Source organism: Neofelis nebulosa, chromosome 6 (assembly GCF_028018385.1).
Source record: "Neofelis nebulosa isolate mNeoNeb1 chromosome 6, mNeoNeb1.pri, whole genome shotgun sequence".
Taxonomy (NCBI): domain Eukaryota; kingdom Metazoa; phylum Chordata; class Mammalia; order Carnivora; family Felidae; genus Neofelis; species Neofelis nebulosa.
The window spans coordinates 106,307,540-106,333,651 of NC_080787.1; the positions used below are offsets into that span (position 1 = coordinate 106,307,540).

A 26,112-nucleotide genomic window follows, 5' to 3' on the forward strand; every position below is an offset into this window, starting at 1 on the left:
TTTTCTAGTCTGGCTGCTGGAAACAAAAACTATTTCTGGCTGTGTTGAGCTCCAAGTTGTATTCTCTCTGCTTCTTTTGGACAGCTCTTTCTGTCAGCTGTCAGAAATTTGTGAGAAAGTACCTGAGCTTCTATCTGAAGCTCTCTCTTTATACACATGTACATACGTATATATATTCTGTCCTGTGAACTCTAGCCATCTGAACTCCCCTTAACTGCCAGCTCTATCTTCTCAACTCAGGGAGACTGGTGAACTTCACTTGTGTTCTTCCTCACCTGTGCTGTGACCTAAAAACTCTAGGAAGTATGTGGGAGCAATTACAAATGGCTGCCTTCTCACTGTGACCTCGGATAGTCTTTTCTCTCTATTGTGCGTATGCATGACCCTGGTGTCTCTCTGTGTGTCCAAATGTACTCTTCTTATAAGGACAAATCAGATTAAATTAGGCTCTACTCTAATTGCTTCATTTTAACCTAACCACCCTTTTAAAGACCTTATCTTCAAATCCAGTCCTACAGGTTAAGACTTCCACATATGAATTTGTGGGGTGAATGGGCACAATTTAGCCCAGAACAACATTTGTTTTCTTTCTCTCATGGATCACTACTCTGTCTGATATCTCAAAACTATTATTTCATATGTTTTGCCCAAATTTTAAGTTGTTTCAGGAGAGAGGTTAAATCCAGTACCTGTTACATCATCTCAGCTAGAAGTAAAATTCTGAAACTATTAATTTTAAAATGGTACAATTTGTTAATTTTTTTCTTGCTTATCCCAAGTTGCTTTTTTCTTGAGTATCCCAAGATATTCTTTTATATCATTTTCTAAAAGGTTTATATCATGGCCTCTCCTGTTTAAGTAGTTAATCTACCTGGAATTGATTTTTGTTTATGGTGTAATATTGGAATCCAGTTGCATTTTTTTCCTCATAAGGATATCCAATTGTGTCAGCATTATTTTCTAAAAGGTCAATTCTATTTCCCCCTTTCTATGAAGAATATTCTTATCATGAATCAAGTGTTTATAAATGTGAGAATTTGATTCTTGCCCTCTATTCTGTTCCACTAGTATAATTTTTATTCCCGTAATATTATTCCAAATAATCCTATCTGCTCTTATTTACAAATAAAAGTTTGATAATATCAACTGCTAATGAGGATGTACAGGAAAAGAAATGTTATTGAGAATAGAATCCGTATGATCACTGTTTTTGTTTCTTAAGGATGCCATAACAAATTACCATAGCTGAGTGACTTGAAATAACATTATTTTCTCATAGTTCTGGAGGCCAGAAGTCCAAGATCAAGGTTTCAGCAGGGCCAGACCATTCCTGAAGGCTTTAGAGAAGAATCTTGCTATGCTTATGGTTGCCAGAAATGTAGCTACATCACTCCAATTTCTGCCTGTCTTCACTTGGCCATCCTTCCTCTGGGTATGTCTCCTGGTCTCTACATCACTCTCTCCTTATAAGGATCCTAGTCAGTGGATTCAGTATCTATCCTAATCTAGTATGACCTTATCTTAACTTGATTACATCTACAAAGACCCAATTTTCAAATGTGGTTATATTCACAGGTATCAGGTGTTAGCACTTCGACATATCTCTTTGGGGGACAAAATTCCAACCACAAAAATTACTTGGAAAAAATAATACGACATTTATTAATAGAGTTGAATGCATACATTGCTAAGACTAGCAAGCAATTCCCTTCTTAAATATATATCTTAGCGACACAATCCCTACGTGCACCAGACTGTAAGAATATGTTTAGCAATATCATATAAATATTATATAAATATTTATGTATATTTATATATTGTATAAATATATCATATAAAATATTATATAAAAATATTATAAATATTATATAAAAATATTATATAAAATATTATATAAAGGTGATAGGGATAAACAAATTCTGACATATTTGTGTAGTGAAATACTGCAATGCCATGAAAATGAACAAACTATACATATAGTCACCAACTTAAATGAATCTTATAAACATACTGTTCAGCAAAAAAATACTAGTCACAAAAGAACACATATAGTATAATTCTACTAAAATTAGCAATCTGTGCCGATATTTCAGGCCACAAGCTTCTACGTGTAATTTAAAGAAATTCATACAAGAAGTTGGACATGAAGATGTAATTATTAATTCTCTGCTAATTCAAGCTGTCTTGAAGAGAAAAGAGTTTTGCACTTTCCAAAGAGTCTGACAGGTTGGTTCATCCAAAGTAGAGGTCAGCAAACTTTTTCTGTAAAAAACCAGACAGTAAAAGCAACCATAGACATTACATAAGAGAATGAGCATGGCTGGATTCCAATACAGCTTTATTTACAACAATAGGCAGTGGGCTGCATTTGGCCCACAGACCATAATTAGTTTCCTCATGATCAAAAGCACAGATAAAAATTATGTTGTCAACAACCATGACACCCTGCTCAAAAGCCTTTATTTTATTTATTTGTTCTTTCTGCCAAATTAAGTCCAATCTCCTTACCTTCCATTCAAAGCACAGCAAGATTTTGGGTCCCGGCCTGTCTCCAACCTCATTTTTCTCCTCTACTCCTCAATCACAAATTTGAATTTGAATCAAGTTGGGGTCTTAGGCACTCTCTCAACATTTCCCCATGCTCTTCGTCCATGCTCATACTGTTCCCATCAGATGGAATATTCCCATAAGAACAAAACCATGTCTACATCCTGCTCATCCTTCCAGAGGTAGCTCACATATGCTGCTTCCTCAGCATATGATCCAACTTTCTCTTCTCGATTTTCATAACGCTTATTCCTTTCATATCTCCTTGAAGACTGTTTTGTCCCCTTCTTTTTTGTTGAGGTATAATTTACACATACTAAAATCCACCCATTGAAAGTGCATAGTTGATGAATTTTGGCAGCTGCATACAATTGTATAATCACCATCACAACCAAGATATAAAACACTTCTAGAATCCCCAAAAAGGTTTTTTGTGCCCCTTTGAAGTTGACCCCCTCCTCCAAACTCTGGGTAAACTCTGTTCCTTTTTGTCATTATAGTTTTGCCTTTTCTAGATTCTCCTATAAGTGGAACCATAGAGGATATGTCTTTTTTTTAATATATGACTTTCAATTAGGATAAAGTTTCTGAGGTTCATCCATGCTGTTTTTGAACATATTTTGTTCCTTTCTAAAGAGATATACCACAAAATTTATTAGTAGGCAGACATTTGAATTGCTCCTATTTTTGATTCCAATGAATAGTGCTGCTATGAACATTTGCAAACAGATCTTTGTGCGGACATGTGTTTTCATGTTACTTTGGCAAATACCTAGGAGTGAAATTGCTGGGTCGGATGAAAACACCAGACTGTTTCCCACCATCGTCACATGAGAGTTCCAGTTGCTCCCCATCCTCATTAGCCCTTGGTCGTCAGTCTTTAATTTTTTCATACTAGTCGCCGTTGTGGTGTCTCAGTACACTCTTCATTTGCGCTTCCCTAATGACTAATTGTGTTGAGTTACTTTTCATGGTGCTTAGTAGCCATCTGTATCTCTTCTTGGGTGAAATGCCTCAGCGTTTTGCCCAGGGTTAAAATCGGGTTGTTCTTGAGTTGTAAGAGTGCTTTATAAATTCCAGATAAAAGTCCTTTGTCGGATAGGTTTTGCACATATTTTCTCTTGCTCTGTGGCTTGCCTTTTTGTTTCCTTGGATGTTTTTCTCCACGAAAAAGAAATTAAATTGAATGAAGTCCATCCTTCCTGTTATTTGTAAACTCCATAAGGGTAGGGGTTGTGAGTTACACATCTTACGTGTCAATATATGATAATAAGACTGGAAACTAATTATGTAATGGGCACTAAGATTTCTTTTATATATTTCTTTGCATTTGATTGTCACCCACCTGTAAGTAGGTGTTCTTGTCCTCACTGTGGTGCTGTGGAGATGAAAGCACTGAGAGGTGTAGTAACTTCATCAGTTAAATGACTAGTAAGAAATGGGGCCAGAATTCAAACCAGGGTCTTCTGTTTGACCTTGAAGTCCATGCTTTTAGACACATTAGGATGCCTCCCTTTGTTGGATGACTAGGTATATGAATGAATGAATGCTGCCTTATTTGTTCTTAAAGATTATGTGTGTGTGTGCACGTGCATTAGTAGAGGCCTTTGCACGCATTAAAAACCCTGCAACAATTCAAAGGACTGAAAATAGTGATTAGCCATGATGGTAAGAGAAAGTTGGGGAAGCGAAAGTAGGAAAGAAAGGTACCATGTTTTACATCTTTCATTTTTGAACCAGATGAATGTATTATGTAGTATATCAACCTATTAAAAGAAAAATGAAGCCCCATATTTAGGACAATGGCGTGTATTAGAGATCAATAGAAAAATAGCTTATACATTTTATTAAGGGAATAGTTACTAATGATTCTGCAAGAGAGAGAGAGAGAGAGAAAGAAACCATTACATTGCAGTGTCTTCAGAGTAGAGGATTTCTTTTACAATATTTAATTTATTTTATTTATTTATTTTTTTTAACGTTTATTTATTTTTGAGACAGAGAGAGACAGAGCATGAACGGGGGAGGGGCAGAGAGAGAGGGAGACACAGAATCTGAAACAGGCTCCAGGCTCTGAGCGGTCAGCACAGAGCCCGACGCGGGGCTCGAACTTGCATACCGCGAGATCGTGACCTGAGCCGAAGTCGGACGCTTAACCGACTGAGCCACCCAGGCGCCCCCTCTTACAATATTTTAAATTTGAAGCTTCCACATGTGACTGTGGACATGCTTGTAAATTCAGGCCAAGGGCAAGAAGTCATACCTTCAAAATTCCCTTTTCATCCACCATGTTAGTTCTTTTTTTTTTCAACGTTTATTTTTTATTTTTTGAGACAGAGAGAGACAGAACATGAACGGAGGAGGGTCAGAGAGAGGGAGACACAGAATCTGAAACAGGCTCCAGGCTCTGAGCTGTCAGCACAGAGCCCGACGCGGGGCTCGAACTCACGGACCGTGAGATCATGACCTGAGCTGAAGTCGGACGCTTAACCGACTGAGCCACCAAGGCGCCCCAACACCACCATGTTAGTTCTAATGTGTGGTAGCCAAGCCCATCTTCCTGTGGGGCCCTCAACAAAGGAAGAGTCAATTACTGTTAAAAGCTTTGGGTTATTAACATAGAATTTGTACTTGTAGTTGCCTGCTCCCCAGATTCACAGAAGGACAAAATTACAATGAATTTTGAAAGACTCCCCTGCAACTAATGAAAATACAATTAATGAAAACATAAGACCTCACTGGCCTTAATGAGAAGGCCTGAGATGGATTTAATTGCTGGGCCTACCCCAAATGCTCTGTTAGATTCACACCGTGGAGGAGCCAACATGGATATAGTGGAGCGTGGACATGACATCAATAAGACATGTCAAAGCTATTCATCACTTTGACGTTTCATGAAAGCCCTGACAGAAACCACGCAGTCCCTCCTGACCGGTTGGATATCTTGCTATGTTCCTAAGGCAGCTTCTGCAGATCTGAAAGAGCAGGCCAAAGAGTGCCAGCGTGTCTTTGTCCTCTCGCTCCAGCTCCCTGGCTGCCTGGATCACAGCATGCATTATCTGGATCGAAGGGATGACCCTTGTCCAGAAGGCTGGATGCACAGGTGGAAGATGCCGCAGCCGGCACCAGTGACACCTGAAGAATGAGCCAGGTGGAGATGAGCTAAAAAGGAAAGGGAGCTTTAGGAGTGGGCCTAGGGAGAACGGTGGTTGGGGGTATTTATATAGAAGGGATGGATAGTGAAGTCATTAATGATTCTGAGAGAGACAGAGAGGGAGAGAGAAACCATCGCAAGCACCCCACGCCCAGGGCCTACATTGTAGAGAGTAAACACTGCACACAGAGTACATTTCCCTGATAGGAAGCTCTGTGCAAAGGTCCCAAAGCAATTCCTTAAAAGTCCTATGTCATGATGAGCTTAGAAAGATCTAGACATGGAAATGTAGCAATGGCCGCAATGGGTATAATAAACCCCATTGGCTGGCCTGAGTTTTAACTCCCTGCAAATGGTGGTTCTCTTCAGATAAGGAGCCCTGAGCAACCTTTTCCTTCCTTAGGTCTTTATAGGGGTATCTTATTATATAGTAATAATAGCCTGCACAGTGCAGAAAAGCACAGTGAAAGATAAGTGCTCATAAGCAGTATGGTGCAGTAATTAAGAGCCCAGGATCTGGTAAAAATCTCAGCTCTGTCACTTTCTACCCTTAAGGTGATAGGACAAGCTAATTAATCACTTTGCACCTCAATCTTCTCATCTCAAAAATAGAAATAATAATGAAAATAATAGTATTTGCCTAGATCAGTTGTTGTGGAAGAGAAACAAGGTAAGTATATAATGTGCTTAGCATGACCCTGGAAAACAGAAAGCTTCCAATAAACTCCAGCAGTCATTGTGATTACCATTGTTATTACCAATTTTATTACCAATAAATTACCAATACCAATTACCAATATTATTACCATTAATAATATGAATATTATTATGACTCCAGCTTGTCTTCTACTTCCCATATTTAATCTGTTAACAAATCATTCACTATAAAATCTGATGTCTACCTTGGCCCAGATTTTTGTCATTTTGACTGAAAATATATACGCCTGTTGGTCCCCAGTCTCATTCTTCTTCATCTCAAACTTTTGACCAAGCGTATATCCGGAGGTAAGGATATGGCGAATACACTTGTCATTTGCATTATCTGACAGTGTGAATATTTGCTTCCCAGAAGCCTGATATGGAAAACACATAGCACCGCTAAAAGCATTAAATAAAATGGAGTTGATATGGTTACACTAATCTGTACTTTCTAAATTTATTGATGGAGGCAAAGAAAATAGGCTGGCGTGGATTTCGTACAATTTTGGATCACACTAACCTAGATTCAAACAGTTTGTTCAGCTAAAAATATTGTTTCCTCCCACGAGGTTCCCAATTTTGCAGAGAAAGATGCCTCTGAGAAGTACAGTACTTGATACAGTGAGTGGTCTTGTATTCCGGAGGAGAAATTACACAAGGACATCACCACCACATTCTCCAGAAGTAGAGATTCTTTGGCACTGAGTCCCAACCGACGTAGGGTCCCCTGAAGTACAGAACAAATGATACCAGCAGTGCAGCCAGCCTCGGTGGAGTTGACGACAGAGGGTGTCTTTGTGTGGTCAATGTTGACTTCCTTTTGTGGCCAGGCCCACTGAGTTGGGTGTGACAGAAGGCAAGAAAGAAACCAGACCCACAATTAACAGATGGCTGGCCCAAGCCCAAGGGGGAAAGAAACCACCTCAGAAGCCTCACAGAAAATATTTGCCTGGGAGGCTCTTCCTTAGAAGGATGTTGAGGGTTGTTAAATGTATCCTGCTGTTAGGCAAGTGAGAATTTTACTTGTTTCTTACACAGAAAGAAACACCAGGAAGAAAAGCCCTGCTCTTAAGAACAGTCTTTTAATTATAAAAGTACAAAACATGTTTCTTTCTAACACTTAACATCGAACTTCCTTCATCATCCCATAAGCAACCTTGCGGATGTCAGGTGGCAAGTCCTCAGGATCACCTATACCCATCCCTGTCTGCTCCCTCTTCAGCAGGGAGACATCTCAAGCCACATTTCATTTCTGTAGTGTGGAGGCAAGTGTCACACATTTCGTAGGTAATTCAGTAGATACCAGTGGGATTAATGTTTTAAAATGAAACCATCAGGGGCATCAAGATGGCGTCTGCCAGCAGAGTTGTTCAGGTAGTCAAACCACATACTCCATGAATAAGGTTCCCTGACAGAAGAGACAATCCTAAACTCAATGTATCAAAAGTTTTGAGCTCAGTAGGACTCCCATCTCACTCTTCTTCAATTTCACAGCGTTCTAAGGGCAGGAAATCACCAGATTTGCTGATTCATCAGGGTCCACCAGACACTGCAGAAATAATAAAAACATTACGTCAGAAATACAGAAGGAAACTTGTGTCTCGAGAAGAAATTGAATTTATCCAACGTGGAGGTCCAGAATAATCACTGACAGTGTGGCTGCTGTTTGTAATCAGACAAAAGAATGGTCTTTACAATAAAGCACTTCCAAAATGGCACATGAGAAATTACACATTAAACAACTTGAATAAATATTCTGTAAGGAAAAAAAAAAGGAAATATAGAAGATTTAGATGGACATATCTCCTAATATATGTATCTTGGTCAGCTTCTCCACAAACTTACCTATTTGCTTATATTCTTATTAAAGTATACATTTATAAAAATTTTTAAAGAAATTATCAGCTCTGCTGTAACCATCATCCTTATTTAAATTCACTGACCTTTATACCAAGGCCAAATACATTTTCATCTTTATACTTTGCTAAAGCCATCTATGTAAAGTTGGCAGAAAAACCTATATAGTAACTTATAGTTAGTAATAGTCTCCACGTGTATTTTATTTTTTTAACCCCAAATCTCAAGGCATTTTAGAAAGAAACATTATTGCATCTTTTATTTTTAATGAAAAAAATAAAATAATGATAAAAAATGAATGTCAATCTAGGGGCGCCTGGGTGGCTCACTCGGTTAAGTGCCCGACTTCAGCTTAGGTCATGATCTTGTGGTCCGTGAGTTCGAGCCCTGCGTCGAGCTCTGTGCTGACAGCTCAGAGCCTGGAGCCTGCTTCAGAATCTGTCTCCCTTTCTCTGCCCCCTCCCCCCCCTCTCAAAAATAAATAAACATTAAAAAAAATTTTTTTTAAATGAATGCAATCTAAATAATAGTCAATAAAAAGTTAGCAAATTCTGGTAATTGATAAAAGAGTATACTATGCAGTCATTAAAATTATGATATAGCTTTACATTGACAGAACACTATCCTTGGAAATTTTATTAAAAAAAAGTAAAAGCAGTTTAAAATATGTATAATACAATACCCGATTTTGTAAAAATATGTGTGGATGTATGTGTAAAAATATGTATGGATATGTTTGTGTTTGTAAATAGTAAAGTAATTAAAAGGTATTTAACATTGGTTTTCTACCATGATGGGGAAGGGGACACAGTACAACTGATTCTTGTTTTTGTATTTTATGTATTACTATATTTTCTGTTTTTATAACAATGGAGAAGTATTACTTTATATATAGAGAAAAATACAGCCAATTTAAAAGAATACGTAGCAACAATCATTTTTTTTTAAGTTTTTTAATGTTTATTTTTGAGAGAGAGAGAGAGAGAGAGCGAGCACGAGTGGGGGAGGGGCAGAGAGAGAGAGGGAGACAGAATTTGAAGCAGGCTCCAGGCTCGGAGCTGTCAGCACATCTCAGACTCGGGAAATCATGACCTGAGCCGAAGTCTGACGCTTAACCAACTGAGCCACCTAGGTGACCCAACAATCTTAAAATATTTTTGATTTACCCCATATCTCATGACCAATAATTATTTAATTTTTTTTCATGCTAGTTGTACTGGTTAGCTAATTTTTTAAATGTATTTATTTATTTTTGAGAAAAAGAGAGAGAGAGAGAGAGAGAGAGAGAGAGAGAGAATGAGCGGGGGAGGGGCAGAGAGAGAGGGAGACAGAGGATTCAAGATGGGCTCTGCGCTGACTGCCAAGAGTCTGATGTGGGACTCAAACTCACAAACTGTGAGATCATGACCTGATCCAAAGTCGGACGCTCAACCAACTGAGTCACCCGGGCGCCCCTGATAAGCTAACATTTTGAAACAAAGCACACCAAAATTCACTGCCTTAAAATGCTAATCTATTATTATTATAGCTGATGAATCTCTTTGACACCTGAGGATTGCCTGATCTAGGCTGAGTTTGGTTGATGTCACGGGTTGACTTGCATCCCCCCAAAAATGATATGTCAAAGTCCCAACACCCAGTACCTCAGAATGTGATTGTATTTGGAGAAAGGCTCTTTAAAGAAGTAACTAAGTTAAAATTAGGTCATTATGGTGGGCCTAATCCAGTATGATTGGTGTTCTTACAAGAGGAATGCCTCGAAAGAGAATGCTAGGTGAACATAAAGACAAGCTACAAGCCAAGAAGAGAAGCCTCAGAAGAAACCAAACCTACCAGACTTCTAGCCTTGATCTCAGACTTCCAGGCTTCAGGGCTGTGAAAAACCGAATTTCTGTTGTTGAAGCCCCCTAGTCTATTATGGCAGTCCTGGAAAACTAACAGAGCTGATAAGGGCTGGGCTCCAGCTATAGGTTGGTTCGACTACTTTACTGGGGGCAACCCACTTCCATGTGTCTAAATTCCTTTTTCTGGCACCTGGCTAGCCCTGGGCTTATCTTTCTCATGGGTGGCAGGAACACAAGAGAGAAAGTGGAAATATGCAAGATCCCTTGAGGCTTAACTTTGGAGCTAGCACGCTATCCCTTCTGCCTCATTCTATTGACCAAGGCAATTCACATGACCAAACCAAAAGTAGAGATCAAACACAACTTAAGTAATAGTCCATAAGAAGTATGCCTACTGTGGGAGAGCACTGCCAAATGGCATGGCACAGAGGGAAAGTGGGGCGGGGGGGGGGGGGGGAATTGGGTCAAATAATGAAATCTATCATAATATCTTAGCTGGTCACATATATGTTTATATTGTCTTAGGTCACATACTATATCTATATATTTCCACTTTTATTTACCGTTTTAGTCTTATTCCCCACTTTTGCATCAGATTAATAATTTAAAATTGTATTGGATGCATAATACACCGTATTAAACCCACTCTTTTTTATCAATTGCGACGCCACAGGTACAGAGTCAATTGTAAAGTAGGTTAGTGAGGAACTAGAATAAAGAAAAGCTAATTGAAAATTTGCTTCTAAAATCAGTCTATGAAATTAACACATAAGTTAACCAATATAAAAGTTTAATTCAAATGGAAAGTTCAAAACAGCACAGTATAGTGTTTTGCACATAGCAAGCATTCAATATATATTTGTTGAATAGATTCTCTGTAAATTTATTTTGAATGTGAGGACTGTAGCTAAAACACCACATTAAAAATTTGAGAAATCTCATTTGGTAAATCAAGGAAAACAACAAAAAAACATATGGAAAATACTGATGACAATATTAACTGCAAAACATTACAACCTGATATCCACCATCAACTTTCTGGTTAGAAATATGTGGAAGCATTTTATGGACCTGCTAAAACTTTTTATTCACTTGGGTGGAAGATTGGCTAAAATTTAGCAGTCCTGAGAATAATTTTTTTTTAACTATGATCCTGTCTTGTACTCCCACGTTTATACCAAAGGAATGCAAGAAGTTATCGGAGAATTTTGTTTTCTGAAGAGTAATAAGCCTCGTTTTTCTAAAAGGATCAAAGAATGACAAAACTTTATTGAAGTTTCCTTTCTAAGAGAAAGTAAATCTTGGCTCCAAGTTCGTTTTCCAAATCAGGAAGCAGAAAATTTTTTCAGGAAAATATTGAACTTGAGAAGTAGAAAAAAAAGTTTTTCCACTGGCTAATTATTTTTATAATTTGGTTCTAAAAACATTACCACTATATGTATTCCTAAAAAAGATTTTAGTGTCTTATGTAATCAGTAATGCAGTCACGTAAAAAGCATGTGGAAACTGCAGAGCTAAATAGCAGACATATATTTATTACATTCGGTACATGCCCATACTCTAGGGATAGCTAAATGTGTGTATAGTACTCCTTTGTCTCCTCTTCGAAACCCTTCTAGAGCTCTGTTATGAATTATATTGTTTAAATATGTCCACATTCAGTTTTGGGAGAGTTATTCCCAAGTCAGTTTCAAACTGAACACATGTTGCATCTGTTTTCTGTTTGTGAATACTGAATGCTTGGCACTTTAATTGGGATATTTTTCTTTGGAATGAAATAATTTCAAATATTCGCTTAATCAAAACATCAGCTTCCCTTTCCAGTTTCCATCATGGATTGTTGGTACGTTTCCCAGACCTGGTCTCCTGTGCAGGGGAGAAGGACCTACCTCCCCATGGTGTGCAGCAGGCAAAGAGGGAAGTCAGGCAATGACCGGACCATTAGCTCATTCCTTCTCCATATCCTGCTCCTCTCTAGATGCTACCTGACTTGAGGGCACATATTCAAATGCTCTAGAAAGTTATAACTGTCTCACCTTCTTCTGATAATTTATAATCTTTTTTCTTTGAAAGTATTAATGGCAGCAGAAACATTTTTTCCATAGGTGAAGTTTCCATGAAGCCACTGGACCCTCACAGCTCCCTCCCCTGCCAGATTCAAATAAGAGCTTTTGGGGCCCTTGATCTTTGGGATACATGCATGTAAGAGAAATTAGGAATATAGCAGGAATATATGGCAGCAGGAATATAGCAGGGCTAGGCGGATCGAAACAGAAAGAGACTGCCGGGAAGGAAGACAAACTAAGGAGGCTGTTGCTGTGGTGCATGGTGAAAATAAGGAAGGTCATTGAAGTAGAATTAAAATGTGCTACTGGGGAAAGCATGTACTTCAAAGACTTGAATCAAAGCTCAATCACTTATGAGTCCCTTGACCCTGATCAAGGTACCCAATCTCTCTATACCTCAGTGTCTCTACTTAGAAAACAGAGGTGAAATTAGCATCCATAATTTTTCAAAAATTAAATGATAAAGGTTTTTAAATGCCTAGTATTTAATAGAAGCTCAATGTTAATATATGATTTTATTTATTTATTTATTTATTTATTTATTTATTTATTTATTGTGAGAGAGAGAGAGAGAGTGCAGGTTGGGGAGAAGGGTAGAGAAAGAGAGAGAGAGAGAATCTTGAGGCTCCTTGCCCATCATGGAGCCTGACATGGGGCACCATCTCACCATCGTGAATGAGATCATGACCTGAGCCTAAACCAGGAGTCGGATGCCTAACCAACTGAGCCACACAGGTGCCACAGCCAGCCAGGTGGCACCTAGGCATACATTAAAATAATATATGATTTTAAATGGACACATTCGAAAAATATTATGATGGAAGAAACAAATCAATGCCAGTGGGCTGAATACAGGAGATGAAAAAGAAAGATATTCAAAGATGAGAAGGTGTCTAGCCCATTGACACATATTTCTCTACTTTATGGACCATGGGACACTTTTTTTCCATGAGGAATCTCCAAGGACACTAGTTAGAGAAGTGTGAACGTGGTACCTCTGATGGGAGATCACCAAGCACAGCTTCACATTCGAGGTTCCGGTCAGGTGCTCCTGCAAATACATTTGTCAACATTTAATCTAAAAGCTTCCCCAAACTATTTGAGAAAGGAACATGCTTCTTATTTCATCAACTATGCATATACCATGGAACTAGTGTTTTGCAAAACAGACTATGGGAGACACAGGTTTAGATTTTGATCCTGTGCTTTGTTCTGGGTTTTCAGCTTGCTCTAAAGGAGATTCAGATTGACTAACCATAGGGCAATCCCTGAAGATTGCTCTGGAACCTCTCCGAAGGGCAGGTCAGTAACCCGCCATTTCCTTTTGTTCTGTGGCAAGTCTTCATCGGGCCCGCCCCACAACAGGTTCTAGATCTTCAGCACGTGTCCTTCTGGATTTCTTTAAGATTCTAGTCGAAAATAAAACACCGGGAATCTCAAAGTTTGCTTCTTTGTGGGGACTTTTTTTTTTACCTCGAGCTTTCCCTCCGTTATCTGAAAGTTATAAAATGTTAACAATGTAACCTGCTTTTCCCTCACGAATTAATATACCTAAATATGTTTCTATGTCAACAATATAGTTTTACACCATCATGTTTATGGAATAATTAATATTCCAGTGAGTTAATAAATAATAAACTATAATTCCTTACAGAAATTTGCAAGACTAACTATTTAGGTTGTTACTATAAATGATACTAGAATGAACGTCTGGGAACTAAGTCTTTTATGTTTGCCAATGATTTTTTTTTTTTAATCAGCCTCAAAAACACTATAAAAATTTACAGTTCCACACATTATTCACATTTCCAAGAACCATTCTCTCTTGGAGAGAATGACACAAGAAGATTAGTTAGTCTCCACACTCATGACCAAAGAAGGAGAAGGGATGGGACATTTCCTTCTCCTGGGCTGTGTTTGTCATGTATATTTAAGGTACGCTGGAGCCGGTATCCTTGGGAATGGTGATACCGAATGGCCAAAAGGTTGTCGTCAAAACCTCCCAGCTTGCTTTCAAAGCACTTTCATATCTTCATTCACTAACTCTTGTCTTCCATTCCCATGTATAGTTCTAGTTGTTTATTTTTGTACCTGGAAAGTGTTTGGAGACAAGGTTATTTTAACCTATCATGATATATTTCTGTGATATCAAATTTCCAAATCATGACATACTTAATTTTTTTTTTAATTTTTTTTAACGTTTTATTTATTTTTGGGACAGAGAGAGAGCATGAACGGGGGAGGGGCAGAGAGAGAGGGAGACACAGAATTGGAAGCAGGCTCCAGGCTCTGAGCCATCAGCCCAGAGCCTGACATGGGGCTCGAACTCACGGACCGCGAGATCGTGACCTGATCTGAAGTCGGATGCTTAACCGACTGAGCCACCCAGGCGCCCCATGACATACTTAATTTTTAAAAGTATTAGTTCTAGCAACAGTGAATCTTGACACTGGTATAATATTGAGAAATTAAGCCAACTCAAAAACCACGGAGTAGTCTCACTTGCCAGATTTTGTTCTGATCTATGGCATAGAATTTAGGCATTAATAATAAGTAATATATACTAGGCACTTAAAATATGCCAGGCACTCTTTGAGCACTTTGTATGCATTCTCTTCTGTCATTCTCTCAATGGACCCGTGAGATCAGCACCATTGTATCATCATCCCCATTTTATGAATTAGGTAACCAAGGAGTAATGAGGTTAAATAACATGCCTTAAATCAGGCATTACTAACAGTGGCAGCGATGAGACTCCAATTTTGGTTTTTTGCTCATCTTATTCTCTTCCTTCACCTTCTTTCTGAAGAGATTGATCCAAAAAACTATCAGGTAAGGTAGGCCGATGTGTGTCCCCCAGCCCCCATCTGGAGGAGCCTCAAAGTAGATTATCAGAATCTGAGAAGGGTCTGGGGGTGCCCATAGAGCTGAGCTGGGCCACTCTTCTCCTCAAGGAAACAACTGAAGTCACTGAATGGCATTCACTGGAACATGGGCTGGGCCAGAGGGTCCAAGATAGCTGGACTCCCCTCTCTGGTCCCTTGGGGGTGCAGAGGGTGCCTGGAAGACTGGGTTCAGCTAGGACTAGCAACAGAAGTGTCTACATAAGCCTCTCGAGCTGGGCAGTTACAGGACAGTCAGACATGGCAGCTGGGTTTCCCCACAGTGCATATCCCTAGAACATGAGGAAGAAGCTGAATGGTCTTTTATGACCCAGCCTTAAGAGTCCTCTAGGTGTCAGTTCTGTTGTATTTTGTTTGAAGCAGCCATGAGCCCACTCGGATCCAAGGGGGAGGACGGAGACACCACTTCTCGATGGGAGCAAGGTCACAAACTTGCAGGCTGTTTTGTAAAATGTCACATCCTCTAACTGATCTCGCTGCTTTCATTCCTGCCTCTCAACAATTTGTTCACCACACAGCAGCATTTTAAAATGTGAATCATGTCATGTTACTTCCTGTTTCTACCTTTCGGTTGATAATAGCGTTCAATTGCCCTTCTCTCCAGCTCCTTCCGGTGCCTTGCTCGGTGGGTTCCAACTCTTTCCTTTTCTCAAATGCACTGCTCTCTCTCTCTCGCTCTCGCTCTCTCTCTCTCTCTCTCTCGTCTCGGGACACTTGGCGTGCTGCTCCCAATGTCCGGGGTATGCGATACTCAGTTCCCCACTAGGCTAATTCTGATTCTTTAGATCCCGCTGAAAAGACATTTCCTCAGCTAGAACTTCCTGACACTGTCTCTCCCTTCACCCCTTCCCCCCACCGCCCAGTCTAATTCAATTTCCCTCCCTGTTCTCTTCCTACAACTCCTTCTTTTCCTCTGTATACACTCACCACAACTGTAACTGTATTTGCCTGCATACCTGCTTGTTGAATGTCTAGCTCCTTCCTTATATTGGAAGGCAGATTAGATTAGATTTGGGGCCAATGCTCTCAGCACCACCAGAAAAGCATCAAGTTAGGAGAGGGCCTAACATAAACACAAATATTTATTTTAGAGGTGAAATTCATAGAACACAAAATCGACCATTTTAAAGTGACCATTCAGTGGCGTTCAGTGCATCCACAGTTGTACAACCACCACCTCTATCTAGTTCCAAAACGTTTCCATCATCCCAAAGGAAATCTTGTACCCATTAGGCACTAGTTATTATTTTACCCCTCTGTGCTAGCCTCTGGCAACTGCCAATCTAAATTCTCTTGCTAAGAGTTGATCTGTTCTGAATATTCTGTATAAATGCAGTCATACAACAGGTGACATTTTGTGTCGGGCTTCTTTTAACTTAGTGTAATTTTTTAAAGTTTATTTATTTATTTACTGAGAGAGAGAGGGAGGGAGAGGGAGAGAGAAGCCCAGGCAGGCTCCACACTGTCAGCTGGCTCTGGTGCAGGGCTCAATCTTGCAAACCGTGTGATCATGACCTGAGCTGAAATCGAGTCATATGTTTGACTGAGCTCAGGCACCCTTGGTGTAATGTTTTCAAGGTTTGTCTGTGCTATAGCATGTATCAGTATTTCACTCTTCTTTATGGCTTAAATATATATCAGATATACATAAGAGACATGGGTCTTCAGTTGTTTCTGGTGGTGTCTTCATCTGGCTTTGGTACCAGGAAAAGACTGGCCTCATAAAATGAGTTGGGAAGTGTTCCTTCATCGTCTACTTTTTGTAAGAATTTGAGGACTGGTGTTAATCCTTTAAATGATTGATAGAATTCACCAGTGAAGCCATCTGGTCCTGGACTTTTCTTTATTGGGACTTTTTTTTTGGTTTTGGTTTTTTTAATTAAAGATTCAATCCCTGGGGTGCCTGGGTGGCTCAGGCGGTTGAGCGACCGACTTGAGCTCAGGTCATGATCTTCCAGTTCCTGAGTTCGAGCCCTGCATCGGGCTCTGTGCTGACAGCTCGGAGCCTGGAGCCTGCTTCCCATTCTGTGTGTGTCTCTCTCTCTGTCCCAACCCACTTGCATTCTGTCTCTCAAAAATAAATAAACATTAAAAAAATTTTAAAAAAATATTCAATCCCTTTACTTATAACAGGTCTATTGAGATTTTTCTTTTTTTGAGTCAGCTTTGATAATTTGTGTATTTCTAAGAATTTCTCCATGTCATCTAAGTTATCAAATTGTTGGCACACAATTCTTCATAGTATTCTCTTGAATACCTTTATTTCTGTAAGTTTGGCAGTAATGTCTCCACTTCCATTGCTGATTTTAGTTAATTTATGTATCCTGGTTTTCTTAGCTTAAAATAAAAGTTTGTCAATTTTAGTGATCTCTCCAAATAATTTCCCAAATTTGATTAAATATATCTACAAACGCATGAAGCTCAACGAACTCAAGAATTATGAGTTCACGTAATGCCTGGCTGGCTCGCTTGGTGGAGTGTGTAACTCTTGATCCTGGGGTTGTGTGTTTGAGCCCTGTGTTGGGTGTAGAGATTACTTAAAAATCAAATCTTAAAAAAAAAGAAAAAGAATTATGAGTTCACAAAGAGACCTATACTCAGTAGAATCTCACAGTTTGGTATGAAGGCTCATTTTCTCAATATGTCATCTCATCTTCTATGTCTCTGAGCCCAGAACCAATCTGGCTCAATTTCTGCAGAAGGCAAATCTCTCCTAATTGGGGCGGAAGGGTGTCTGCCAGGCTTCTCAGGGTAGGGAATGGTATTTAGGGATCTAATCGCTCCTCTTAAAGACATCAGCCAGTCTTCCCATTTTCACCTCCCATCAGCACTGCAGCCTTCCGTGAGGCATCCCGTTCTAAGCCTTTTCCAAGTTCTGGCAGGAAACTGACTGGTTCCTGACTTTTTATCATTGCAAGAGTAAGTTCCAGTTACCACCTGCCTATGACTTTCCAAAATGATCACTTCCCTTTCATGCTATTGTATCCTCTTACGTTCTCCTTCTGGATTTATTTTTGCTTCTTGTTAATATACTCGTACAGCTTTGGGAAGAACCAGAGATAAAGTCGTTTCTCATTTCATCTTTGTATCTATCTGAAATTGAGATCATCCTCATTTTGTAGATGATGAAACTGAGGCTCAGAGAGTTTAGGAAACTTGTCCAGGGGCGCCTGGGTGGCTCAGTCGGTTAAGCGTCCGACTTCGGCTCAGGTCACGATCTCACGTTATGTGCGTTCGAGCCCCGCGTCGGGCTCTGTGCTGACTGCTCAGAGCCTGGAGCCTGTTTCAGATTCTGTGTCTCCCTCTCTCTCTGACCCTCCCCCGTTCATGCTCTGTCTCTCTCTGTCTCAAAAATAAATAAACGTTAAAAAAAAAAAAAAAAAAAAAAACTTGTCCAAAGTCACAAAGATAGCAAATGGTGGAGCCCAGTTTCAGTGGCCTTTAGACTACCTTATATAGCTTCACTAAACATAGACACAGTTTGCTCCAATGCCATCTGGCTTCAGCAAGTGTCTCAAACAAGTGTTGTTTTAGAGTTTCCTATGTTGTCTGGAGTAAAACTCAACATTCAGTAAGTTTATCCTCCTAGTGCTCATACCCCAAGACTAGACAGCTTCATTATTTTTACCTTCACTTACACTCGATACTCCTAGTCACAGGAATTCTGTCAGGCAATTACCAGCAAAGGGTCAAAAGGCAGCAAAGAGGAAATCAGCTGGTGGTGCCAGTGGCCGAGAGACATGTTAGGTAGTTGGGCAGAAAGAAAAAAAAAAAAAAAAAAGGATTTACTTCTAAGGGCAAGGCAGAAGTGACCCAAGCCTAGCCAAGCTAAGTCCACAGAGAAAAGGGTTGAGAATTTACTTCTCCGTTGCACACAACAGCTAACACCAAAGAGTCCTTTGGAAAGAGGAATAGACCAGTTATCAGTTTGCCTCTCGGCTGCAAATGCATCTTCCATTGCCTGCACCGCGGCGTGGGAGTTCGATCTTTTAACTGTTTCTGTTTTGCCAGCTGCCACGATATTAAGCTGTCAGTAGAGGGTGCCAGAGGGTGAAGTGGCTCCTCCGGTCGTGGTGTGCTCTTAGCGGGTCGCCGCAGGTCCACGGCTTCCCTGGCACCTACTGCCTGGAGCATGGGCAGCTTCCCTAGCTCTTGGCCCCACTGGAGGGTGATCGGCAGTGTCCAGCAGTCGGGGTCTCACCTGTACCCCCATCAGGCAGCTCAAGCAGTTTCATGGCTGAGTCCCTTTCACAAGACACCTTTCTAGGAGTAGCTTTCCCCAGCCCCCTGGAGACAGGATTTCGGGCAGGGGTTAGAGGGTGGATTTCCAGCAAGTTCCACCAATGCGGTCCCCCAGTGACTTCTGTGCCATCCAGTGAGCCATCAGTGTGCCCTCTCCAGAAGCTTGGGTGGGGGACTTGGGCTCTTCTTTGGGTACGCTCACAGCCCTAGGGGTAGTGGCTGCTCCTTACATGTTATTCCTGTGGTTTTTAAAAATTTATTCTCTTCATTTTTACTAGGCAATCCCTCAATACTCTAATCCTATTATAATTAATGATTGTTATTAAAATTTCACATTCACATTACAGTACGGTTTCTCTTTCCTGATTTGACTCTGACGCAGGGAAACTCTGGTCTCTATGACCTTTATAGTTTTCCAATAGCACTTCTTGGTATAATGAACTGATTTAAAATTTTAAAAATGAATCTCTATGGGCAAATGTTTAGCTATGAGGAAAATATTGACAGTAAAAATAATTTCTAATATATCATATTCAACAACCAAGAAATATATTGCATGCTTATGCATAAAGACATGAAGGCTCGCTCTGTTGACTTTGGGCTTTAAACATCTCACAGCACAGGAACGGCAAAAGCATTTCATCTTTAATGCCAACTCTGATTCATTGTAGGGTTTTTCTGTGTGGAGAAGAATTTTAAGGCCAGCAAAGCACTTATCAGTTTGTGATATCTGCCACAGGTAACAGAGAGGACATGGTGGAAAAGCATGGTTATTTGCCAGCTGTTACTTACCCAGGTTTACAGATGAGTAGACTGAGGCATAGACAATTGAAGTGACTTGGCCAAAGCAGAACTATACAATGCAAAGGCTGGGACTAACTTCATATTTATGATTTCCAGACCACGGCTCTTTGTCTGTTGCTACTCTACGTGATGATGGTGTTTTGAGGAAGTCGGGTAAGAAGCCCAAGCAAGTTTAAGATAAGGCTGCTTACCTTACATAACCATTAGGGTCCAGCATGTGTATATGGGAAATCAGATTTATGCCCACCATGGTCATAAATCGATCTGAAGTAAATGAGCTTATAGAGTTTTCTGCTTAACTCTAGAAATAGGATGATAAAAGAGCTTTACTATGTGCTTAAAGATTTATGTTAATTTGATTTTAAAACAGATTTTGAAAGGGTATTCACCATTTAAGGGAATAGCATAGAAATTATACCTAAGTTTATTACATGTAAACATTAAACTACACAAATAAATGCATCTGAAAAGAGTATCTCCTTTCAGTGCACCAAAAAGAAGTTTCTTTTGCATTTGGTTGATAGGGAGCATAATAGCCAATGATGGTTTGGACTGTGGATCATAGAGAAAATCTTTTCCTGAAAAATACTGTATGTCCACTGCAGGCAGATCCTATGGAAATGAGAAATCCAGCCCATTTAGAAGAGTCTAACTTCTGAAATGCTGATGAGATTAGTGCTCCCATTCTTGCATCTGGAAGGCTCGTACCCACCCCTGGAGCACACAAGGGTGCCCTCAAGCATGTCGATCTCACCTGAAATCTGGTCAAAGGCAACAGAGTTTGAACTTTCCTGCTATCCTGCAGAATAATGAGATTTTTCAAGTGTTTTTCCCATTGAAAGACATAGTACAAGTGCAGGTGAAAAAGGCAAAAGGAGAAATTCTTGTCCCTTCAACTCAAACATTCAGCTTATTGGTTGCCAGACCATGATGACCTTTTGTTGGTATCGTTAAGCAGACGCAATTGTGATAATGTTTTCTCTTTTAACTTAGGAATGCCTGTCTATACTTGCCTGCTCATTGAAGTTTTACCTGTACATCAGCCTAGTGAGTATAGACCGCATGACTGGAGGTCACCCTTGAAATGTTGATTTCTGAAGAAACAAAAAAAAGTAATTTGTTGGACGATACACAAGAGAAGCTGGAAGCGTCACAACCCAAAGGGATTAGTTTTAGATTTCAATCATAACTGTTAAACTCACCCCTACACACATACCACTTGTCACAAGGTGAGCCCGCCAAAATTTTTTTTTTTTTTTTACCAGTTCAGAGCTCTATCAATAACACAATCTAACTGGGGCGCCTGGGTGGCTCAGTCAGTTGAGCGTCTGACTTCGGCCCGGGTCATAAACGGCTAGTTTGTGAGTTGGAGCCTCACATCAGGCTTGCTGCTCTCAGCGCAGAGCCCACTTCGGATCCTCTGTCATCTCTCTCTTTGTCCCTCCCTCCCTTGAGCTCTCTCAAAAACAAAAAGGATTTAAAAAAAAAAATAACAGAATCTAACCAAGGAATATGTTCTCCCTTGTCATTTATTCCACTAGAAAAGAATTTATTAATAATCCTAATCATGACTCTGTGAAGTGCCAAAGATCAAAGAGGTTAGGTACGTAGCTTAATGACAGAAGTTGTGGAGCAAGAATCCAACGCCCCTGCATATTACCTTCACTGTACTAAGCAACATATCCTAGAAATAAATCACAATTCTCCTGTTTAACTGTATATATTAAATGATTACAACTCCCAGCACAAATAGAAAATTCTTCTTCTTCTTGTATTAATTTATATTCGACTTTTTACTAGAAAAGTCTCAATTTATTACCAGATACACTCTATTTTATTTTAGGGATATAAACTCAGGAATTAGTGTTATAATTGTTTTACCTACAGAAAATCCCAACTAAGTACACCAAATTGTAGCTTAATTCAAATAGTATTGAATCCAAGCCTGCATCCAAAAGAACCTGTTAGTGTTACTCTGCTTGTTAAATAGACCAAGTGACTACAGAGGAAAAATGCAGCTAGAAAAATATTTAAACAATGGAATATATGCCATCTTGTGGTGAGGTGGGGAAATTGCAGCAATCGTTGAGCAGCTCCTAAATACTGGGAACTCTCCTGAGCATTAGTTCTTCGCATTAATATTGCTACTCAAATGACTAGCCAATAACAATGTTTTATTTTGTCCATAATCCATTCACAACAATCTTCCCTGACAGATTATTCTCAAATCAATCGCAACAGCATTAAGATCCTCCTAAATTTGCCAAATCTTACTAGACTGCTTGCTAAACTGAGTTCTCAAAAGATTGCTTCTCTAACCTCCATGACCTAGTAGTTTTAGTAGACACCAAATTGCAACAAAAGGCTCAAATGCAATCCATGTGACGTCTGAAGAACACGTGAAGCTTTCAGGCTTTCTCCCTGAAATCATTTTGGCCCCATCTATTACCCTTTACCTGACATGTTAACAAAACCAATGGCAGCAAACACTTACTGATCGCTGTATTTCTTTTCTTTCTTCTTCTTTTTTTTAAAATAGTAATCTCTACACCCACCATGGGGCTTGAACTCATAGCCTTGAGATCAAGTCACATACTCTACCGACTGAGCCAGCCAGAACCCCCTAACAATAGCAGCTAACACTTAACTGAACATTATTCAAACCTTGTGACAACCCTGTGAGGTAGGGATGATTATCACCTTCCTCATTTTAAACTAAAAACGAATGGAAGCACAGAGAAGTTAGTAATGTACACAGGATTATGGTGAAGAAAAAGGGATCTTACACTATTGAAACGTATACTTGTGAGAGCACACAAATCGAAGTTTTCATTTAAACCTTGAAAACCCATGTCATTTATATCACAATAGAAATGCAAAGTGTTATGAATCTCAGAGAACAGAGAAGCTTCAGCAATATTTTTACTGAAGGCAATGGAAGCAGATGCAAGTACATGACTTCAGTGTAAGAAAACTCTGAAAACTCTCCTATCGACAGGATGCTAAGTAGCTTTGGTAGAAGGGCGGGTTAGTTATATATCATTACGTTGTATTACCAATGCTGACTTGGAACAAGCATTCGCCCATGTCACGAAGAAATGTGAAAAACTAAGAACAAAGCAACATCTGGGGCGCCTGGGTGGCTCAGTCGGTTAAGCGTCCGACTTCGGCTCAGGTCATGATCTCACGGTTCATGGGTTCGAGCCCCACATCGGGCTCTGTGCTGACAGCTCAGAGCCTGGAGCCTGTTTCGGATTCTGTGTCTCCCTCTCTCTCTCTACCCTCCTCCGCTCATGCTCTGTCTCTGTCTCAAAAATAAATAAACGTTAAAAAAAATAAATAAACATTAAAAAAAAATTTTTTTTTTAAAAAAGAACAAAGCAACATCTTCATTAAAGGACCGTTGTTTCGTTTTGTTTTTCCCTGAGTTGAGGTCTTAGTTGTAAAGTGTCATTAAAAAAAAACAAAAAAAACTAATGATAGTTGATAGCTACTTTACCCTGATCAGGACATGATTCTTCCAGATGGTTTATATCTCATCTTAGGCATTGGGGCTTTTAGCCACATGGCACATGTTCCTCCTCCTGGGAAAAAGTAAAACTAAGTCACTACTGTCACAACAAATGGACTGCAAGAATCTGAAAGTCATCTCAAGAATTTAAGACGTGGAAAAGGAAGCTGTAACGCTGTGCAAAATTCCTATCCCTTCGACTGGAAATTATCTTCTTGCATTTTTTAATTACAATTTTTGTGTAATGGTCCAACCTTCAAATCCCCATGGAAGCAGCCGATGCTCCAATGCTCCATTTCATTATCACCTTTCCTAGATATTTTCTTAACACACAGAGTAGTATGTCATGTGATCCACATCTGCCTTTTCCCCCTTAATGGTAGCCCTTGAAGGTTTTTCCATATTCCGTATTTCCATATTCCATATTTGCTATGGCCATATTCTTTCATAACAATCATTCAACTCTGCCTCTACTGAACATGAAGTCATTTTTAATCTTTTTTTCAAACTCTGTTGCATAATGATCTCTGAAAGTCATCTGCACATCAAGTATGTTAAATTTTCCAAAAGTGGAATTTTGAATTAGATTATTTGTAATTTTGTTAAATTAAGCTCAAGGTTATAGTGACTCACACACCCTACTACAATATGACAATTTCCTCAAACTCTTGCCAACACTTTTCAAATTTATGATAGGTTTAAAAAAATCAGGCCAAAAAATCTTAACATGCATTTCAAAGTGGTTCAGGACCTTTTCATATTTAACAACTATGTGTATTTCTTTCCCAGTTAACTTCACATCCTTCATGCACTTTAGTCTTTCTCCACTAGCTTTAGATGTTAGCCTTTTGAACGTTGACAAGTTGTGGTTCTACAAACTCCCCCTGCCATGTCTTTTCCTCAACTTAGTTTTATTAGCCTGCAATTTTTTTTCCGCCCTTAGTCGAATGTATCAATTGTTTCTTCTACGGTTTGGAGTCAGAAAGATCTCTACTCCAATTATTTTCTTCTTAAAGTTTCTAGTACTTATGGGCTTCATTTCCCCTTTCCAACTTAAATTTTTCTGGTGGAAGGCGTAAAACTTCTTCCATTTGACTATCCATTATCCCACCAAAGCAGTTAACTCTCTTTTCCCTCACCATCTCAAGTATTTTTATCCAGTATTAATCTCCAAATGCATATTATTGATCTTGACATCCTGTTACATTGATCTTTCTCACTATAAGACCAGAACCGTGGTTTCTCTGCACTTTTATCTCTAGAAATTTTCAATTGTAAACAGGGTCTTCGTTCTTTCAGTAGTTCTGTCGTTTGGATGTTGTACCAAGTGACCTGGGCTGAATTTGTTTCATAACTCTCTTGAAGCTTCAATTATACATAAAATGAACTACACTTGCAACAGGGGTAAATCACAATATAAAAAGAACCAAGTTACAGAACACAAACACATTTCCTTACTCCTTTAATGAAGGACTGAGTTCTTTAATATCTAATGTCATACAGGCTTAGATGCTGACAGATTTGCAAGAGTAAAAATATGGGTAAAATATGCATGAACTTCAGACTAGTGGTTACCTCTAAAGAGTGGGAAAAGGGGAATTACATGGCAAAGTGTATAAAGTCTTCAAACTGTATAGAATCTACTTAAAGGGAAAAAAAAAAAAAACACTTGAAGCAAATATGGCAAAAGTGAAAAAACATGTTAAACCTGAATGGGTGCATGGCTGCTCATTACCTAAATCCAGGTGTTCCTGTGAACATCTGAAAGCAGGGGCTTACACAGAAACAAACATGTTTTATCTATCTTCTAGAATTTTAGGACTTTCATCTCAAAACCATCATGTTAGGCCTGGCAAGGTGATTTCACTGGTTTTGACAGGTTCCTAAAATGTATTTTCTCTTGCACATCCTCAAGTACAAACTGCCCACATGTCTGCCTCCTACCACCAGAATGTAAGCGGTGCTGCGGGCATTCTTCCACCATTATGTTCAGTTGCATACCCGAAGCATTAAAATGAATATACTCTATAAACTGAAAGATGAACTAATTCTTTAAATGTTTATTTCCTTGGTTTGGAAACTTAGGTGTAAGAGTGGAACCTGGATGTTACGTAAATGCAGCTTAGACCAGGTTTTGTCTAAATAGGTTTTATTTTAGACAGACTTAATATGAATACAGGAAAATTCTGGTCAGACACAACCATACAATTCCTTGTCTACTTGGTACATAGTGGGGGTTGGCAACAAAGTCACATATTGCTAGTATGGAAGACAGTTTCCTTCTCTGATTATGGTTTTCTTCCAATTCAGAATTTTCATTTTTTCCAATTTTTGGGAATCTTTGGTTCAGCTCAAATATAATTCCTGGATCTTAGTCGCATAGCTTATATTAATTCAGAGATTAAATTATTATAATAAGATGTCAATCTTCACTGACACTGACTGGCCAAAGTATAAAAAACAAGATGGTAGAATCCCTAGCGCA

At 39.3% G+C, this 26,112-nt stretch overlaps 1 pseudogene; it reads left to right on the forward strand.

Moving 5' to 3' along the window:
• The first annotated feature begins 5,441 nt into the window (after positions 1–5,441).
• On the forward strand, positions 5,442–8,069 carry LOC131515467 (alpha-ketoglutarate dehydrogenase component 4-like; annotated as a pseudogene).
• Positions 8,070–26,112: the final 18,043 nt, after the last annotated feature.